This window comes from Bombina bombina, chromosome 11 (assembly GCF_027579735.1).
Source record: "Bombina bombina isolate aBomBom1 chromosome 11, aBomBom1.pri, whole genome shotgun sequence".
NCBI classification, from domain to species: Eukaryota; Metazoa; Chordata; class Amphibia; order Anura; family Bombinatoridae; genus Bombina; species Bombina bombina.
In genome coordinates this window covers 62,301,948-62,319,455 of record NC_069509.1, presented here as the reverse complement: position 1 = coordinate 62,319,455, position 17,508 = coordinate 62,301,948, and positions in this window count along the sequence as shown.

Sequence of the window (17,508 nt, the reverse complement as noted above, 5' to 3'; positions counted from 1 at the left end):
GTTCACAAGAACTGCTGGTGCAATTATAGCATACACTGTTGGTATTTATCAATGTGCAGCGGACATGATACGCTACTTCGTATCATGTCCACTCGCACATTGATAAATATGCCCTATAGTGTGTGTTTAATAGACGTATAGCCCACAGATTATTAGGCTATGCATTATATAGCATGTGTTTAATAGACCGATCTGTATCACACAGAGTATGGGGTTGTTCATTATATAGTATGTGTTTAGTAGAGAGATCTGTAGCACACAGGTTATGGGGCTGCTCATTATATGGATGGGAGCAGTTTAGCTAACAGACATTTAGCACATGCACTAGTGCAGGTCTGCTGTTTGGGGAGAGAGAAAGGGGCACTAAGCGTTGGAAGGCCCTACAATGACATGGTTGAGGGTATGAGAAAGTGCAATGAAAATCAGGTGGCCCTCGGTTTACGACGGTTCAATTTGCACCGTTTCAGAATAACGCCCTTTTTTTTGCTATTGAAAAGCATTGACTGCTATTGAAAGCATTAGCACATGCATACATTAAAATAGCCAGTAGGTGGAGCTCTCCGCTTGTGTTTCAGCAAACACATGCAAAGAAAAGCAAGCCAGACATGATCAATGGATCAGCTTTCAAAGGAACAAGATCTAGCAGCCACTTCCCTTAGCTGCAGACTCAATGCAGAGAACTGTTTGCAGAAAAAGGCAAGTAAAAAACGTTTTTGTTCATTAAACTTAGTTTGATGATGATACAGTCTGTTGTGTGATTAAATACAGGCAGGCTAATCAGTGTATAACCAGACCTGAGCAATGGAGCCGTTTTTTAAAGGAACAAGATCTAGCAGCCATTTCCCTTAGCTGCAGAAAAATGCAAGTAAAAAAACGTTTTTCTTCATTAAACTTAGTTTGATAATGATACAGTCTGTTGTGTGACTATTTTGTTTTTGTTCATTAAACTTAGATTGATGATGATACAGTCTGTGTTTGTGTGATTATTTTATTAGGTGCGGTTTAGCAAATGTTTTTGTTTATTAAACTTGGTTTGATGATGCTACAATCCATTTTATTATGTTTATAATGCTGTTTAGCATTTAAAGTTTTCATTTCAAAGCTTTAAAAATAATGTATTAGGTGTTACTTATGTCAATTTTGAGAGGGGCCTGGAACCTAACTCCCTCACTTCCCATTGAATTACATTATAAACTGGGTTTCAATTTACAACGGTTTCGATTTACAACCATTCCTTCTGGAACCTAACCCCGGCGTAAACTGAGGGCTACCTGTATTTAGTTTATGAAGTGTTTATGGTACCAGAAGGTGTAATATATAATATTTTTTCTTTATATAGCTAACACTACATGTTGGGGTGGGCCTTACAGGGTGTAGGGCTTACAGGGGAAGGAAAATAAATGTGTTGGGCTGAGGGCCCCCCACTAATGGTAAGGGTGGCCCTGTCTGATAGAGTTTCTGAAGTCTTAAAATGATTCTTGATAACTGACAGGGGATAACTGATAGGGTGAAGCTAACACTCTGGGCTTGACAATACAATTCTGCTCCCTTTTTTAAGAAAAATTAGGCAACACTCTGCATTTGTAATCTTCCAGGTGGATCATTTGAGTGTCCATTAGTCTTTGTTTTCTTGGATTCATGTTTTGACGGCTATGTACATGTTTATGCAGCATTTGTGTGTTGAGGTGCCAAGTTCTTAATAGGACTATGAACTTATTCTATGATATTTGTTTCACTCTCTTCTGATCTTGGTTTGGATATTGCATTGGGGATACTATCACTCTTTATATATCTCCCTGATATTATATCTGCTGTTTGTGACATTTAAAAAAACTAACAATTTACATCTTTGCGAGCCGGAGATTTAAGAGAAAAACTAACCCAAAATACCGGGGAATCGTTAACATTTTTGCTATCACTACATTTATACAGATATAGTGCCCTTGTTTTGAAAACTATTATTTTTGGCCGTGAAACCTATATCTGTGATAAAAGAAGATCCCTATGATGATAGAACAACAGTGAATACTCAAGAGCAGCATGCTTGGGATTTTACAAATAGTATGTCTCACGCAGGACTTGAACAAACCCGGGCTGCAAAACCGGCGCTTAACTCGGGGTACTGGTTCCTCCTACAACCAAGAAATCCTGCAGGCAGAAAATGGCAACATGTTTATTACCCACGGCAGTCAGCAGTGAACCTACAAAAGGGAAAGGAGTACATGTTGGCAACAACTGCTAGATGGAAACATAATTCTGAGAAGCTAGATTATATTTACCCTGTGAATTCTGATAATGAGTGGTCTTGACCGTTTGCGCAACAGATAGTTAGAGACAATACCGAGGGACACTGGCTCTCACTGAGATCCAACAGACTGCTTTGGTTTAAAGAGGGAATTGGCTGAAAACCTTCTATAACACACAGGCACTAGTAATATATATACGGTACAGTAATATGTTAGAATTTGGTGAAACTTTTGCAACGAACTGTAACGTTAGTGCTACTCTCTATACCTCACCCATCAAGGACAATTTGCCTTTCTAATAATATTACTGAATAGATTGAAATATACCCTAATGACGGCACCGAGCCTGATAACTGGGGGACATTGTTATTTTTTGGGCTTTTACCTACTAATGCTCTTGGTCTATATAAATTTGCTCCCTATACTATATTTCTGTGTTAACACATTTTGCCCCCATAGAGGTTCAGGATTTATAACAGATCTTTCAGTTTCATGTTTATTTTTACCAAGGTTGAGCTGATAGACTCAATTTTTACTCCTCTCCCCCCCCCCCTCTGTTTTAGACCTGCATGTCCTTATAATTCACTCACCAAATTTAATCTAACCCACAGAAGCAGATATAGAACCAGTACATCTACTACCTTACAGAGCCCTCCCTCTCTGTCCCCCTCTCTCGGGATGCCAGCGGCCGAGGCATCATGACATATTTAAATATGCAATAGGGAAGTTTACTATCATCAATAGATGTTTCTGGTAGGGAATATGCACAGAGATTAGTTAGGTTGCTAGCTAAATATACCTATAAACGAACTACATACATGTCTAAAACCATGCAGTTGATTCTTATCCTATACATAGGTTGTACAATCACATTGTTTCATAATAAGTCCATTCGTTGATACCTTGTAATTGATACAGTCATTGTCCCTGTACCCAATACAGCTGAAGTGTTATTCCTATTAATCTATCTCTATATAATAGATAGCCTTGGCACATTGAACCAACTCTGTCTCTACCATATATGTTAGCTAGATTGTGTAAAATAGGTCCATAGATAAATCTGATTAATATTGCCTACCCCTGCAATCTGTACATATTCTTGTGCCCGGTTTGGTCTCGGATTGGAACTTACTTGGTTTCCTTTCATAATGCCTAGTACTCTAGTTTATTGGGGATAAGTACTGACTATCAGCCCGACCCCAAAAACAGGTCCCTGGCAAAATCTCTCAATTGACCAAAGGTTAATTGTCAACTAGAGGTTATCTGGTTAATATTTAGGTTCCATTAGGTTCTAATAGTATAATTATTATCTCACTGTGTTCATGACTTATACAGAGTCATGCTAGAAATCCTTCATCATCCTCTTTATGGTTACATGGGTCCAAGAGTGGCCCTGGTTCCACAGAAGGATGTTTAACATTAAAATAGAGGTTTTAAAAACATAAATTATGCTTACCTGATAATTTAATTTTCTTCTGAAGGGAAGAGTCCACAGTTGCATTCATTACTTTTGGGAAATTCAGAACTTGGCCACCAGGAGGAGGCAAAGACACCCCAGCCAAAGGCTTAAATACCTCCCCCACTTCCCTCATCCCCCAGTCATTCTGCCAAGGGAACAAGGAACAGTAGGAGAAATATCAGGGTGAAAAAAAGGTGGCAGAAGAACAAAAGATTTACAGCCGCCTCATAGAGATAAAAACACGGGCGGGAGCTGTGGACTCTTCCCTTCAGAAGAAAATTAAATTATCAGGTAAACATAATTTATGTTTTTCTTCTTAAAAGGGAAGAGTCCACAGCTGCATTCATTACTTTTGGGAAAACAATACCCAAGCTAGAGGACCCTGAATGCAATAATGGGTGGGTACAAAAAGGCGGCCCCTTCGAAAAGGCACCACAGCCAGAATTACTCAACACCCAAAAGAAAAACTTTTAGTACAAACGACGCAGAGAAAAAAACAACCCCAGGTAACTGCACATCAGTTATACCACCGGCAAAGCCGAACTAGAGACCATTCAGACCTAGAGTCTGTCAGGTCCCAACAACCTCAGAAACATCTGTCCCACGGGACACAACACCCAAGAAGGTACCCAGCTAAAGATTAGGACCGCATCTGCCCTCCAAAAGGGAACCTGAGACCAGAAAATCCAAATGAACTTTTCCAAATCAACACCTAAAAAGCAACCCATGGTTGTCTTTACAAAGGCAACACCCAGGGAGACAAACTCCCTAGAACACAAGGATCCAAAAAGAAGGATCCATACACAGGGAACATGTCCTCAAAAGGACTCGAGGAACCCCTCATGTCCGCCAATCCCATACCATACCCTAAGGTACTCCAGGAAATTCATGAGTTCCCCGATGCTCCATAACATATCTAGATCTGTAGGCTAGATAGGCGGAGACAGCAGGAACAGGATAAATATCCCAACAGCTAGAACAGAGCTCTCCCAGAGAAACTCACACTGTCCGAACAGGAACTCTCAAAGACCAGCCTCCAAAAGGAAGGCTGACCCTATCGCTAACTCAAACCTCCTAAAGGCACGTCAAGCTAGTTAGCATTCAGACAAGAGCAAGTAGCCAAAACTGGATACACCATCACTAAGCAAATCGCTGTGGATGGTTCCAACTGTAAACCACCAAGGGCATACAGCACAATAGCGACTCCAAGAAGCACCCCCTCCCGGCACCAAATGCCTTTAGAAAGAAGGAGGACATCCAAAGTCCTCCCTCAAGGAAAGGCCCAACAGCAGAACGGCCAACACTGTATAGAGTAACCAATCCCTAACCTTCCCTCCGGGATAAAGGTCCCAGCCCAAAGGCTAGTCAAAAGACTGAAGACAAGAGTCCCAGATGACAGGAAGAAGGATCAACGAGGAACAAAATCCCCTGTTAGACCACTGCTACAAACGGCATACTACCGTGAGTCAGTAGAAACATTGTGCTTGGGTACGAGACCCCCTACACGCAGTCATGGGCAAAAAAAGGGCACACTTCCCAAGGAAAAAGTCCCCCAAAACCTCAGCATCCATATATTGGATACACAAAGTGGAAGCCCCCACGGGAGCAAAACCCTTAGCCTCCTGCTGCAGGAACGGAGGAACCAGACACTACATCATAGCTCCCCTCCCAGGAACCTGAAACACAGGAAGTGAAAAAACCCTGCAAGGCAGGACCAAGGACCCCCAGGACTCCACGATACTAAGGTAATTCCAAACCCGGAGAACCCAAACCCTACTCTGGAAGAGAAGGGAATGAACAACAGGGAAAAAAAAACCCTACCATAGGGGCGAGACCCCCTTGGCCACATCGCCAACCCAGTTAAAAAGCACCTGGAGTCTACAGGAACATTGTAAATGCACCAGAAGACAGGTAGGGGCCCATCAGAAAGGCCTAAGGGCTGAGCCACAGTCACAAAGGCATCTCTCACAGAGCACCAGCCCCTATAAAGGGGGCTCACGGGACCACAACTTCAAGTGTGAACCGAACCGTCCACACCCATCCATGGAGAGACGTGGACCAAGGCCAGGGTTCTCGACAATGGACAATGAAAAAATCCAATCTCCGAGAGAACCCTAAACTGCCTCCTCCAAGGAGGAGCACACATCTAAAGTCTGTAGACTTGGCGATCTGGATAGCCTTAAACCCAAGAGACATGAAGGACTCCTGAACAGTCTGAGAATCGACCCCCAGTGCAATGGATCACAAAAAATCTCTTAGGCAAGTGGCAACATGTGATGCTCCGCCATCGCAAGAAAGAGTGCACTAGGCTAACGAGTCAGCGTCCGGAAGAACCTTGAGTGAAAACCAAACGTTAATCACTCGGCACATCAGACCAAACAGATCACACACAACTCCTAACTTCTATTTAATGGAAATAACGGTTCTAAGTCTCGGGGACCTGAAGAACCTAGAGTCGTCTGCAGAAAGCAGAATCATAGCCCAGGCGAGTAGCCCAAACCAACCACCCTTAGAGTGGTACGCACAACCCTCCATCGGGAGAAGTTGCATATAAACCACAGACCTCATACATCAGTAAGATCCCAGCCCGGAGTCCAAAGAATAGGCCTAGAGGCATCCTCAGCACCACGAAGCTGACATGAACCCAGGTAACAGCTGAAAAAGTGCCCGACCAGTACCTTCCTGGTATAAGAGCACTCTGGAACTGTTCCAGGTCCAAGAAAATTTGTTCTGAAGGATCGATAAATTAACTAGAAACGAAAATTCTAATATTCAACAAGTGCGCAACTTGTGGGAGTGCCCACGCGACCACGAGTCGCAAGTATCGGTTTCAGAGAAGAACATTCATAAAAATGAAATCTAACAGACCTGAGCTTAAGGAAAAACAAATTAAACACATCCATCCAGATCAAAAATAAAATGAAAGGCAGCACCCATCGGTTGAACGCCCAAGGTGAATGAGAACGACAACAGGACCAGCCGAGTAGAGGCCCTGTTCACCCAAGTTCAGAAATGGAACCGAAAAACATAAATTAAAAAAAAATGAAGACGATAAGAAGATTGGCTTCATTCCCTAACGTCATATCCATTTTGCCATCCAACTTCTAAGGCCTCAGATCCCTCTGCCCACTAGGACTGGGATCCTCTAACATTGCCAAAACATGTCTTAAAAGAACCCTAAGGCGAGCCAGTCTATAACGGAAGGCAAAATCATCTCTTGCCGAATCTGCTGGAGACCTCTGCTTCGAGATTAGGGCCCCTGAAGCCTCAGGGGCCAACGTTTCCCCAGAAGGCCGAACTGAATCGGGCGATCCCACGCTCGATGGACCTAGGTTAACGGAGCATGGACAGTATCGGAGAACTACTTCACTTGGGAGATATAAATGAAACAGCGCCATAGAAATGGCCATGCGGAACCGTGCCGTAACCTCCGGCAGAAACAAGCCACTCTCCGAAACAGGAGTGAAGGCCATAGGGACACCTGCGTGCGTAGCTGGGAAAGGGTCTTGGGCATGCACCTCACGACGGGTCATGGAAACCTCGGAGGCGGATGACTCAACGCACTCTAAGCTCCCAGACTCAGGAGAAGAGAGTACTCTAGAACGGCACCCGGAACATAACTGATGGGCATTAATTACCCGGGCCATTTCATATTCATCACAAGACACATCCTCTGTATCGGAGGCATCTGTGTTGCGCATATCAGAATCCTCCATAATCTTGGGATTACAAAAAGACAAAACTAACTTGCACCCTTTGACACCCCCAATGTCTGGGGCACTCATCACCTCCTGTGAACCAGACAACCCACAAGCTAGACTCTCTCGGTCGCACACAGTCAGCATACAGAAGTGAAAAAAAAAACAACGAAACCTCACCCGTCACAAAAAGGGCGCACAATCTGGAAAGATCGTGTCATTAAAAGAAGACTGTTATGTTCCGTAAAAGGCCGTGAGCCTAAGTAAAGCTACACATTTGCAGATAGAACCATAAAACAAACATCATTAAAAGTCCCCCTGTTCAATAACCCCCCTCAGGAGATATTAACCCATGATTCCTTATTAAGATAAAAGGATTCCCACTGGGACCCTACCTTGTTTTGTTAACATTACATTTACACATCAAAATAAAATTAAACAATGTTACCGGAATCTACGCCGTGGAACAGGAACACAGCCCTTCAAGTGTGACAGATAGTAGCCTCGCTTCTGACATGGACTTGAGTGAAGAAAGCTAGACAGCGAAACCCGTCAACGCTTTTGTGCAAGAGATGAACTTTTCAATCACTGAGATCAAATCAGTCCAGGGGTATTTTCATTTGCAAACTATGAGTTGACGGCAAGGATTTAGGAAGCAGCAGCTTAAACCGCTGCCTCACAAATATTAGTTGTATGGTTAAATGAGCGAGCCTACAACCAATAGGGGCAATCATTGAAAAAAATTAAATTTTTAGACTTTAATTACAAAGACTGAGGCAAAATAAGTGTATTATGTATTTTACATGTAAACATTTAATTTTTAGATTAATGTCCCTTTTAGAGGATTTCACTAAGTAAAGTATCACCCTTGCTTGCACATAGTTTCAAAGTGTTTATGTTAGCAGTGTTGCTATTTAAATGGGCAGTAAACAAGATATTTTTAATATAAAATGTTTACTTATAAGAAAACAACTTTGTAATATGCTTTCATTATTTGTTTTGCACCCTATTCATGTAATTAAGCTCTAAAAATAGTAATTCTCAAAACTAGATATGCACCCTGCTAAATCTCTTTTCCAATTTGGGACTTTAACAGATAGCAACTTTAAAACAATTAACTTTATAGTAACTTAACCCCTTCATGCACGGGAAAGTGTTTAACATCGGAATAAAGTTCTGATGTAAACACTAGCTTGAAAAACTAAATCATGTGATCATAGATGCGATCACTTGATTTCAAGGCCGGAATCGGATCATGTGGGACTGCCTATGATGCTAGGCACGCCCCCCTCCCACCCCAATTATCCTTTTCCTTAAAGCAGGAGGCTGCAGGACACCAAATAACATAGGACATTCCATGCTGTCCTAATGGGGTTAAAACCCAGCACTGTTAGGATGGCATGTAACGTCCTAAGGGTGTGAAGAGGTTAATTTTCAGGACATATCCTCTTTGTCTGCAAACTGATGGTTCCTTTAAAGAGACAGGAAACCCCAAAATTTTCTTTCATGATTAGGATAGAACAGGGGTCACCAACCTTTCGGACCTCAGGGACCACTAAACTCACAATTTTAAATACTGTGGACCACTAACATGTATTTTATTAAAAAGGTACAAACCTCTACAATGTGTGTGTGTGTATACATATAAATATATATACACACATACTGTACATAACTAGTATAACCATAGCTAAGTTTACATTATGTATATATTTACACATTTTTTAGAATATTAACTAATTGAATGACAGAACTGAGAGAATACTTCCAAATGACAGATGAAGGGTGAGTGACAACTTTTGAGCTGGAAACAGAGAGGCAGTAAGTGGGAAAAAATGAATATTTTTTAAAAGGACCACAAGACTTCCAAGTTACCTCCCCAGTTAGGAATTATTTAAAACTGATGATCATGGTCAGACATCGGAGTCATAAATTAAGTTTATATTAGAAAGCTCTCAATATGGATGTGAGCTAACAATGGCTGATGTTACTGGCAATTACTATAATACTGGTGGGATATGGCTGATCTGCTGGATAGCAATTACTGGAATTCAGGTGGAATAAAATTATTAGAATAAAAAATAATTCATATTTAATTAAAAAAAGAAGATGGAGGGAAGACAAACAGTGATGTAAGTCCACCTGAAGGAAAACTACTACAAAGAGACAGGTAAAGGGAAGAAAATAAATGAAATATGAGAGATTTTTTTTATATACTTTAACCCTTTGAGTGCTAATGACGGCTCTGAGCCGTCACAGAGTTTCCCACTCTGGTGCTAATGACGGCTCAGAGCCGTCACTAGCACTCTCCCAACTTGAGGTTGATCTGGGGGCTCCCACCCGCTCCTACCCCGGCGATTGGTGCATAATGAAAGGCATCGCCGGGGCTTCCGTTTTGCGTGGTGACGTCACGCGCAATAAACGTGATGACGCCACCGCGCAACTTTATTTAACATTAACAATGATAAATATAGGAGCAGGGGGCATGCTGCTTAGAAGCCTGTATCTCAGGCATCTAAGCAGCTACAGACCCCCAAGACCCACCGTTGGAAAAGTAATCGCCTAACCTTTCCAAAGTCTTGGGGATCTGAAATAAATCAATAAAAAAAGTAAAAAAAAAAATATTTTTAAAAATATTAAATAAAAAACCCTTTAAGAAAACCTTAGCACCCAGGTGGGAAAGTGCTTAGCACTCAAAGGGTTAATTCCACTATTTCAAGCCAAGACTATACCAACCTCTGCTGGCTTTGGAATAGAAGCATCTTCTTCTGAGCAGTGAGCCGGGATAGAGAGGAGTTAAAAATCCAATCTAGCTACGCAAGTTGCGCAGTACTACGCAACGTGCGTAGGGAGATTGTAATTTAACTCCTCCGTCGGTTTTCACTGATGTCCAGCCAGGCACTGTAGGGAGTTGCGACGCAACAGGGGTGATACCATCAGAGGAGATTAATTCCTGCTTGATGGTGTCAAGGACCACCAACGTCCACGGACTACTGGTTGGCGACCGCTGGGATAAACCATACAATTTCAAACAACTTTCCAATTTATTTATATTTTCAAATTTGCTTCATTCTCTTGTTATCCTTTGCTGAAGCAACAGCATTGCACTACTGGCAGTTAGCTGAGCACATCAAGTTAGCCAATCACAAGAGACAAATGTGTGCAGGCACCAATCAGCAGCTAGTTCTCACTAGTGCAGGATATGTGCGTATTCTTTTTCAACAAGTGATACCAAGAGAACAAAGCAAATTTGAAAACAGTGAATTTAAATATCTCTTAAAATAACATACTCTATCTGAATCAAGCAAGATTATTTTGACTTTCCTATCCCTTTAAATAAGGCAAATGGTGGGTTTAGTTTGGCTATTGAAAAATAATTGCATCAAACACAATGTTACTTTGTTTTAAAAATGTTTAGACTTGGCTGAAATGTTATTCTATAGCAGGACATGATAAATGTCTTAAAGGGACAGTCTACACCAGAATTTTTATTGTTTTAAAAGATAGATAATACCTTTATTACCCATTCCCCAGTTTTGCATAACCAACAAAGTTATATTATTATACTTTTAACCTCTGTGATTATCTTGTATCTAAGCCTCTGCAAACTGCCCCTTTACTTCAGTTCTTTTGACAGACTTGCAGTTTAGCCAATCAGTGCCTGCTCCCAGATAACGTCACGTGCACAAGCACAGTGTTATCTATATGAAATATATGAACTAACACCCTCTAGTGGTGAAAAACTGTTAAAATGCATTCTGAAAAGAGGTGGCCTTCAAGGTCTAAGAAATTAGCATATGAACCTCTCAGGTTAAGCTTTCAACTAAGAATACCAAGAGAACAAAGCAAAATTGGTGATAAAAGAAAATTGGAAAATTGTTTTAAATTACATGCTCTATCTGAATCATAAAAGTTTATTTTGGCCTAGACTGTCCCTTTAATTGTAATTGCAAAGTGTTTACTGTTCTTTTCCTTTTTTTAACTACCAAATAAAGAAAACATTTTATTTTAGAAAAAAGTGCATTAATACTTTAACTACATTTTTTTTTTTTAATAAATGCTTGGCTTTTTGAAGTTAATCTGCCTTTGGATGCTCTGAACTAAAATGTACCCCAAATCCAACTTTTTCCCTTCTATATAACTGAATAAGATGGTCTGTCAGTTCTCTCAGCAAGTTTTAATTCTTATAAAAGGGGAGAAAAAAAATAACTTGTCAAAAAACACCCCAAACAGGCTTAATTAACCAAGTAAAAAATGCCTTGCAGAGTTATGAAGAATAGCTGAAAGATAGTTGTGAGTCACACACTAAAGGGGGTGGGATTAGAAAATATTAAATGAAGGCTGGAGCAAAATGGCTGACAAACCTGAGGAAAAGGAGTGGCTGTGAAGTAGTCACTGGCTGCTGGATGTGCTGACAATAGAGATGTGTGTTCCAGAGCAGTGTGGATTAAAACCAAAGAGAGGAAGAGAGGTGCAGAGTGGCAGGTACTGTGGAGGACTATTATATATTTCTTTAAAAAGCATCTTCATAATCAGCTTATAGTGTGATTTATAAGCTACCTTTCTTTATATTGCATGTTTGTTATATCATTGCTCACTACTTGTTTTTGCTTTATTTACATACATCAAATCAATGTTAATGCAAAGTTCATTATGAAGTACAATTGAGAGATAAAACACAACCTTATCATTTATAAATTACCATAATATCTATATAATCGTGTTTGTAACGCGTCTGTCGGTGTTGCCAGTTGCGCACACATCCTCAAAGGAATGTTGGCTGCATGAGGTGGATTCCGAAAATGGCAGGGTGGTGAAAGCCATTTTCGGAATCCACCTGGATGCAGCATAGTAGGCAAACGAAGCATTAAGAAAAAAAAACACGCAACCGCCCGCTCGAAATATAAAACGAAAAAAAAAAAAACGTAACCGCCTGCACAAAATAACAAAGAAACCTAACCGCCCGCATGAAGTAATAAAAAACCATAACCGCCCGCACAAAGTGTTAACAAACACCTAAACCGCCAACCCCCACATCGCAAAATAATAAAGTAATTAACCGCTTAACCGTACATTAAACAACGCAAATAACATCATTAAAATATTAACCACTAAACTGCCAACCCCCCACATCGCAATAATCCTAATTAACCTATTAACCCTTATACCACCAACCCCCACATCGCAATAAACCTATTTAACCTATTAACCCCTAAACCGCCAAATCCCCACAACGCAAATAACATACAGGTAGATTACGAGTTATGCACGTTAGAGGGTTTTTAACGAAAGCAACAAAAGTTGCGTTATTTCACCCTCCATAGCGCTGCCATTACAAGTTTTGAAACAGCCGGCTTGTGCGTGCAATATGGTTGTGTTGAGCTCCATACCGCTCAAAATACAAGCGCTGTTTTGACTTGCTCGGTCACGCTTTCCCCATAGACATCAATGGGGAGAGCGGGTTAGAAAAAAAACTAACATCTGCGATTGCGAAATGAAAACCTACGTAATGCAACCCCATTGATGTCTATAGGGAAAAAAAAGTAATGTTTAAACCTAACACCCTAACATAAACCCCTAGTCTAAACACCCCTAATCTGCTGCCCCCGACATCGCCGACACCTACATAATGTTATTAACCCCTAATCTGTCGCTCCCGATATCGCCGCCACCTAAATAAATCAGTTAACCCCTAATCTGCCGCTCCCGATAACGCCGCCACTATACTAAAGTTATTAACCCCTATTCCCCTGCACCCTAACATCGCCCACACTATAATAAAGATATTAACCCCTATTCCGCCGCTCCCTGACATTGCTGCCACTAAATAAAGCTATTAACCCCTAAACCTTTGGCCTCCTGCATCACTACTATCAAATTTGCCAATAGAATGAGAGCTGCTTAAAACCTATTGGCTGATTTGAACAGCCAATAGGATTTTAGCAGCCCTAATTTCTATTGGCTGATTCAATTTTTTCAGCCAATAGGAATGCAATAGTACCCCCAGTATAAAGGGGGTACCTTGCATTTCAATCCTCAGTGTGCGGCGGACAATCGCATGAAGAGGACCTCCACGTTGGATCGATGAACCTCCGCCTGGACCTCCGCCTTGGACCTCCACCTTGGACCTCCGCCTGGACCTCCGCCTTGGACCTCCGCCTTGGACCTCTGCCTGGACCTCCGCCTTGGACCTCCACCTGGACCTCCTCCTCTGCGCATCGACCACTCCGCCTCCGCAGGGATGAAGAAGATGCAGGTCCCGCGATGGATGAAGATGGAGCTGCCTGGATGAAGACTTCTCGCCGCCTGGAAGTCAGGACTTCAGGAACTGTAAGTGGATCTTCGGGGGTTAGTGTTAGGATTTTTTAAACTTTTTTGGGTGTTTTTTTTTTAGTTTAGGGTTTGGGCTTTTCTTAAAAGAGCTAAACGCCCTTTTCAGGGCAATGCATAAGAGCTAAATGCCCTTTTTAGGGCAATGCCCATACAAATGCCCTTTTCAGGGCAATGGGTAGCTTAGGTTTTTGTTAGAGTTAGTTTTTTTTATTTTGGGGGTTGATTGGGTGGTGAGTTACTGTTGGGGGGGTCTTTGTATTTTTTTTTACAGGTAAAAGAGCTGTTTAACTTAGGGCAATGCCCTACAAAAGCCCCTTTTAAGGGCTATTGGTAGTGTATTGAAGGCTAGGGTTTTTTTTTTATTTTGGGTGGGCTTTTTTATTTTTATAGGGCTATTAGATTAGGTGTAATTGTTTTTATTTTTGATAATTTCGTTTGTTATTTTTCGTAATTTAGTGTTTGTTATTTTTTGTAATTTTTTATTTTTTGTAATTAGATAGTTTGTAATTTTTATAGTAGTGTTAGGATTTTTTTAATGTGTATTTTTGTTTTCTTTAATTGGTAGTTAGTTTAATTTTATTTTAATAGTTATATTAGTTTAATTGTTAGGTTAAACTTTTTTTATTTTACAGGTAAGTTTTAATTTAAGATAGGGAAATTGTAATTTTAATATAAAGTTAGGGGTGCGTTAGGTTTAGGGGTTACTAGTTTAAATTAGTTTATTGCGATGTGGGGGCTTTCGGCTTAGGGGTTAATAGTTTAATTTAGTATATTTCATTGTGGGGGGCTTCCGGTTTAGGGGTTAATAGTTTAATTTAGTATATTTCGTTGTGGGGGGCTTCCGGTTTAGGGATTAATAGGTTTATTATAGTGGCGGCGGTGTTGGGGAGCAGCGGAATAGGGGTTAATATATTTATTATAGTGTGAGCGATGTTGGGGTGTGGGGGAATACGGGTTAATAACTTTATTATAGTGGCGGCGATGTCGGGGAGCGGCGGAATAGGGGTTAATAAATTTTATTAGTGGTGGCGATGTCGGGAGCGGCAGATTAGGGGTTAATGACTTTAATATAGTATTTGCGATGCGGGCGGGCCTCGGTTTAGGGGTTAATAGGTAGTTTATGGGTGTTTAGTGTACTTTGTAACACTTTAGTTATGAGTTTTATGTAACAGTTTTGTTGTGTAAAATTCATAATTACTGCTCTCAGATGGCTATACGGATCTTGTCGGTATAGGCTGGAACGCAAGCTTTTTAGCCTCACCACAAAACTCGTAATGGCTGCGCTATGGAAGTCCCATGAAAAAACTTAATTTTTACGAGTGCGGGACTGACTTTGCGTTACATGCTAAAAGGCTTGCGGTACAGCTATACCGATAAGACTTGTAATGGCTGCGTTGCTGTTTTAACGCTGAAATTACCATTTTTTCAGCATTAAAACACGAACGCACAACTCGTAATATACCTGATAGTTATTTATGATGGAAAGCTGGCAACCCTAAAGACAAGAGGCATATATGCATAGCCACCAGTTACCAGCTAGCTCCCAGTAGTGCATTATTGTTTCTGAGCCTACCTCCTTTTCAACAAAGGAAAACCAAGAGAACAAAGTAAACTCGCTAAGTAAATTGAACATTGTCTTACTATATCTGATCCATAAAAGTTTACTTTATTTTCTTACATGTTCATTTAAACAAATAGAAGTCAACTCTTGATGGACAATGCACTATTGGTCTTGAGTTGAAAATACCGATTGAGCCAATTAGGTGTGGCATATCACTCACTGGCCTTGTTCAGCTCGGAAGCATTTATTAAAGGGACATAACACCCATACATTTTTTTTCCTGATTCAGATAGAACATAAAATTTTAAAGAATTTTCCAACTTACTTCTATTATCAAATTTTCTTAATTTTCTTGCTATCCTTTGTTGAAAGGCAGGAAGGTTAGTTCAGGAGCGTGCACGTGTCTACAGCACTATATGGCAGCAGTTTTGCAACAATGTTATACATTAGCAAGAGCACTAGATGTCACTATTTCCTGTAATGTGTTGCTTCAGGCATGTGCACGCTACCTTTCTAGATATCTCATCAACAAAGAATAACATGAAAACGATGCAAATTTGATAACAGAATTGAATTGGAAACTTTTTTTTTTTTAATTGTATTCTCTATCTGAAACGTGGAAATAAAAATGTGTTTTCATGTCCCTTGCACACAAGCAGTATACTATTTCTTCTTTACACCCCTTTAAGAGAAAATATGTTATGTCCAAATAAATTATGATTTCCTTTAGTTATTGTTTCAAATATAAAGCTGAAGATATAGACTCAATTAAAATGTTTAATTATGGTGCTGACGGGTACCCCATAGAGCTTTTTTTAATTTAAAAGTGCAAAGAACTTATTATGCTGACATACTTGACATTACCTTGCCCCATCGTTTGAATAGAATTCCCATCTCCCGCTTCATTATTATACCTAGATGAATGGTTACAATGACTAAAAGAGTACTGTAATTTTATTTCATTACACTGACATTGTCTATTGAAATATTGCAAGCTTTAAAACCTACTGCTGACACACGAGCTTGGTGAGAAATCAAATGTGATGACTGAGTAATGGAGATTTTTTAAACAGCAGTGTTACAGGTGCTGGATAACTGAAAGAAATCTATATTGAGTTGTTTTATTCTATTTGAAGGGTCTGTTCATTGACATGTTGGGGACTGTATTGTTAAGATCTCTCAACATTCAATGTTTCAGTAGAAAACCATGATAATACTGAATGAAAAGACAGTAGCATCAAATCCTGAATTATATTATCTACCAAGAATGTAGAGAATTAAATCTTAACCCTTTGAGTGTTAAGCACTTTCTTACCTGGGTGCTAAGCTTTTTAAAGTTTTTTTTTTTTAAATTTTTTAAAACCCTTTTTTCTCAGATCCCCAAGACTTACACTGTTGGAAAGGTTACCTTTCCAACAGTGGGTCTTGGGGGTCTGTAGCTGCTTAGATGCCTGAGATACAGGCTTCTAAGCAGCCTGCCCCCTGCTCCTATACTTAACATTGTTAAGTATAAATAAAGTTGCGAGGTGACGTCATCACTATGCAGCCCGATCGCCGAGGTACGAGCAGGTGGGAGCCCCCAGATCTCCCTCAAGGTGGGAGAGTGCTAGCGACGGCTCTGAGCCATCGTTAGAGCCAGAGTTAAAAACTCTGCGACGGCTCAGAGATGTCGTTAGCACTCATGGGGTTAAAGGGACATGGAACCCAAAATGTTTCTTTCATGATTCAGATACAGAATATAATTTTAAACAACTTTCCAATTTACTTCTATCATCTTCTTTGCTGTTTTCTCTTGGTATCCTTTGTTGAAGCAGCAGCAATGCACTACTGGGAGCCATTTATGTGCAGCAACCAATCAGCAGCTCCTGAGTCTACCTAAGTATCATTTTCAATATAGGATATCAGCAGAACAAAACAAATTAGATAACAAAAATAAATTGGAAAATTCTGTCTGAATCATGAAAGACAAAATGTAAGGGATTATTTCCCTTTAAGAGGAATCAGTAAATGGAAAGTATGGTTTCATTCCAAAATGGATTCTGAAGTCAAAATTAAACTTTCCTGATTCGGATAGAGGATGCAGTTTCGCAAAAGACTTTCCAGTTTACTTTCATTATCAAATTTTGCACAGTCCTTTTTATATGCACACTTTCTGTGGCACCAGCTTCTACCGAGCATGTGCACAAGTTCACAGTGAATATGTTTACTAGT